The sequence below is a fragment of the Chamaea fasciata genome, unplaced genomic scaffold (genome assembly GCF_029207755.1).
Source record: "Chamaea fasciata isolate MVZ Bird 193981 ecotype frontalis unplaced genomic scaffold, bChaFas1.0.hap1 SCAF_74, whole genome shotgun sequence".
Taxonomy (NCBI): domain Eukaryota; kingdom Metazoa; phylum Chordata; class Aves; order Passeriformes; family Sylviidae; genus Chamaea; species Chamaea fasciata.
In genome coordinates, this window is record NW_027094159.1 from 465,499 (window position 1) to 470,200 (window position 4,702).

A 4,702-nucleotide genomic window follows, 5' to 3' on the forward strand; every position below is an offset into this window, starting at 1 on the left:
ACGTCAAAGGCTCCTGAGCTTTTTGTGGCACACCAGGATTCCCTGGAGCCATCCCAGGAACATTTCCTGGAGTATCCCAGGAATATTCCCCATTCCTGGGGCTCCACAAACCTCCTGCCCCTTTACAGCAAGCTCAGCTCGGGTCAGAGATAATTGATCCAATTACCTCCAGGAGGAATTAAAGCAAAGCAAAGCGCACTCTGTAGGAGCCCTGGGAAGTCCCTGTTCAGCAAGGAACTTCCCACCGAAATGATGGGAAAAGGATGAGTTCCAGCATGGAATTCAAGGCTTTTCCCTCCGGAAGCAAAATCCAGTCCTTGCATTAACTCTTTTTATTGGTTTTCAGTCACTAAGTCTTAAAAAATAAATCGGTTTTCACATTGTTCAGGCTTGGAGAGGTTATTGCTGTTCCTGAGCTGGGATAAATTCCTGAGGCTGAGCACTTTTTGTACTTCTGGAACTGGAGATTCCTCTGCAATATTCCCTGGGGAGCTTCTCCTCACCTTTTCCTCCCCCAGGGTTTTTTTTTTTTTTGTGTTTGTTTGCTTTGTAATACACACTAGTAAAGAACTACTATTCCTATTTCCCAAATCTTTGCCTAAGAGCCTCTGATTGTAAATTTATAATTGAAAAAAGAAAAAAAAAAGGGGTTGAGGGGGGGTTTACACTCTCCATCCTAAAGGAAACTGCAGTTGTTGTTGGTTTTTTTTTTTTTATTACCTGGCAGATACCTGTCTTCCCAAACCAAGACAGATTTTGGTACCCAATGTGGGGCTTGAGGGCACTGAGAAAAAGGAAGAGAAATAGCGGTTCTTAACTAACCTAGTACTTTCTTTTGTGTGCGTTGGATATAAAAACCTCATTAGGCTGCATCATGTGGTCTAACTTACCCTAGTTTGGATCGCATGTGATTGTGGCTGTATTCCTTCCATTTGCAGGCCCTTATCTAAACATGGGCCCTATAACTAAGGCTACTGTGTCTGTCATCCAGTTTATTTTATAGCTTAATAAAGTGAAGAACTCATGGATTTTTAATTTCCTCTGGAAGGCAGGCACATGGATTCAGGGCTATTGTACACTAACTGTGTGTTTTTGGAGTTACTTTAACAATGGTACCTACTGTGAAGAAATGACACCGGGGGAAGTTTCTTTTTCCCAACCCTTTACCCACCTCTTTGGGTCTGCCCCACCAGTTTTTGAAGGGTTTAAATCCTCTCTGAATGCTAATGATATCATACAATGGCTGGTGCTGCTAATAGGCATATTTTATTTAGCATTCAGAGATAAGGGAAGATTGACCTGGATAACCACCCTGATACCTACCTCACAGAATAGGGATGATACCCCAGAGCCTGACTCTGCCCCACAGCCTGCCTCAGAAAGGACCCACCCGGATTGGGTTGAGGTTCTGGTAAAAGAGATAGGCCAAATGCTGAAGGAGTACATTTCCCCAGCTCATGAAAAACCCTCCCCCTGCCCCGAGAAGGCAGAGACTGATGGTGCAGCAGTGGAACCCACAGACGTTACAACTGTCCAAGTTCCAGCTGAACCACAAGGGCAGTCACAGCCAGCAGCAGTCGCCCCTGTGGAAACAAGGAAGTGTAAAGTGAAATCGTCAGATTCTGGTATTAAGGATAAGAAAGGAGGGTCCTCACAATCCACAGAAGAGCCACAGGTTGAGATCATCACTGAGTCCCTGACGTATGAAAGTCTACGTAATCTGCAAAAAGATATTGTACGACGAGGACGTGAGGCTTATACAGCCTGGCTACTTCGAGTCTGGGACCTTATGGGTACAAGTGTACAACTGGATAGTGCTGAAGCAAGGAATTTGGGACCCTTGACCCAGGACTCAGGTATAAATCAGGTATTTGTTAGAGAACAAAAGCCCCTTTCCCTTTGGAAACGACTTCTAATAAGTGTGAGAGAGAGATTTGTCCACAGAGACAAAATGCAAGAGCACAACCATAAAATGCGATGGAAGACCCTTGAAGAAGAAATCCAACAGTTGAGAGAAGTGGCAGTATTGGAAGTACTTTTTGGGAGGACCGGACAGCATGATAATGACCCCGACAAGATTAGATGCACAGGGCACATGTAGAATCTAGCAACTCATGGACCATCCCAATACGCCACATTCATCGCAACAATTAATGCCGAGGATAACCGAAAGACAGTAGGTTCTGTTGCCAACAAGCCCGGAAATTATGAAAGTATGATCAGTGGCCCAATGCAGGCTCATGTCTCTGCAGTGATGAAAGAACTCGAAGAAGAGATGAAAAAAATAAGAGAGGAGATGAGAAGAAACAGTTCCCATGTAGCACCGGTGCGAGTCACAGGCCCCAGAATCAGAGCCCAACATCCCCCAGCGAGAGAGAGAGGGTACACCCCTCGAGCTGACCTGTGGTTTTATCTGCGGGACCATGGGGAGGACATGGGAGCGTGGCATGGGAAACCTACTTCTGTCCTGGCAGCACGGGTACGTGAGCTCAAAGAGAGAAACACCAACAGAGAGAGTTCCACTAGAATGAAAGTAGCCTCAGCCTCCCATGAGCAAGCTGCCAAGTATTACGGAAGTGAGAATGCTGTGTCAGATTCCCTCGAAGGAACCTCTACCATGTATGTCCAAGAAGAGAATAACAACCAGTGCTAAAGGAGCCTTGCCTCAAGCCAGGAAGAGGCACGAGAAAATCGAGTTTTTTGGACTGTGTAAATTCGGTTGCCTAGCACATCAGAACCACAAAAATATGAAACTTTAGTAAATACTAGGTCGCAGTGTATTCTAATGCCATCGGGACATTTGAGGGCAGAACCGATTTCCATTGCCGAGGTGACGAGAGGATCACAAAAATTGACTCTGATTGAAGCCAAAGTGAGCCTGACCAGGAAAAAGTGTCAGAAACTTCCGACTGTGACCGGCCCAGAGGCTCCGTGTATTCTGGGCATAGACTTCCTCAAGAATGGGTATTATAAAGACCATAAAAGACTCAGATAAGCTTTTGGAATAGCTGCTGTGGAGACAGAGAACATTAAGCAGTTGAACACCTTGCCGAGACTATCAGAGAACCCATCTGCAGTGGGACTCCTGAAGGTAAAAGAACAACAAGTACTTGTTGCCACCTCGACGGTGCACCATCATCAGTATCAGACAAATCAAAACGCCATGATCCCCATCCACAAAATGATCCGTGAGCTGGAGAGCCAAGAGGTGGTCAGCAAAACCCACTCACCCTTCAACAGCCCCATCTGGCCTGTGCGCAAGTCTGATGGAGAATGGAGACTGACTGTGGACTATCGTGCATTGAATGAAGTGACTCCACCGCTGAGCGCTGCTGTGCCGGACATGCTGGAACTTCAGTACGAGCTGGAGTCCAAGGCAGCGAGGTGGTATGCCACTATTGACATTGCCAATGCATTTTTCTCCATTCCTCTGGCTGCAGAATGCAGGCCTCAGTTTGCTTTCACCTGGAGGGGCGTGCAGTACACCTGGAACCGGCTGCCCCAGGGGTGGAAACACAGCCCCACCATCTGCCATGGGCTGATCCAGGCTGCACTGGAGAAGGGTGAGGCTCCAGAACATCTACAGTACATCGATGACATCATTGTGTGGGGAAAGACTGCAGCTGAAGTGTTCGAGAAAGGAGAGAGGATCATCCAGATTCTGCTAAAAGCCGGGTTTGCCATCAAAAAAAGCAAAGTCAAAGAACCTGCCAGACAGATCCAGTCCCTAGGAGTAAAGTGGCAAGATGGACGGCGGCAGATCCCCACTGAGGTCGTTGATAAGATCACAGCAATGTCCCCACCGACCAGCAAATAGGAAACACAAGCTTTCCTAAGAGCCATAAGTTTTTAGAAGAAGCACATTCCTGAGTACAGTCAGATCGTGAGCCCTCTCTACCTGGTTACCAACAAAAAAAACCAATTTCCACTAAGGCCCTGAACAGCAACACGCCTTTGCCCAGATCAAGCAAAAGATTGCTCATGTAGTAGCCCTTGGCCCAGTCAGAACAAGACCAGATGTGAAAAATGTGCTTTACTCTGCAGCCGGAAACAACAGTTTGTCCGAGAGCCTTTAGCAAAAAGTGCCTAAAAGACCCGAGGCCGACCACTGAGATTCTGAAGTCGAAGTTACAGAGGATCTGAAGCCAACTACACTCCCACAAAGAAAGAGATCTTGGCCGCCTATGAAAGAGTTCAAGCTGCCTCAAAAGTGATTGACACAAAAGCACAACTCCTCTTGGCACCCCGACTACCAGTGCTGGGGTGGATGTTTAAAGGAAAGGCTCCCTCCACCCACCATGCCACCAACGCCACATAAAGCAAATGGACTGCCCTCATCACACAGCGTGCCCGTATTAGAAACCCAAATCGCCCTAGGATTATAGAGATAATTACAAACTAGCCAGAAAAAGAAAACTTTAGTCTCACGGATGAAGAAAAGCAAGAACAAGTGACACAGGCTGAAGAAGCTCCTCCGTACAACCAACTGCCGGCAAAAGAAACACACTACGCTCTTTTCACTGACGGTTCCTGTCGCATTGTAAGAATGAACCATAAGTAAAAAGCAGCCATATAGAGCCCCACATGACAAGTTGCAGAAGCCACTGAAGGAGAAAAGAAATCAAGTCAACTTGCTGAACTCCAAGCTGTTCAATTATCCCTTAACATTGCTGAAAAAAAAAAGTAGCCAAAGCTCTACCTC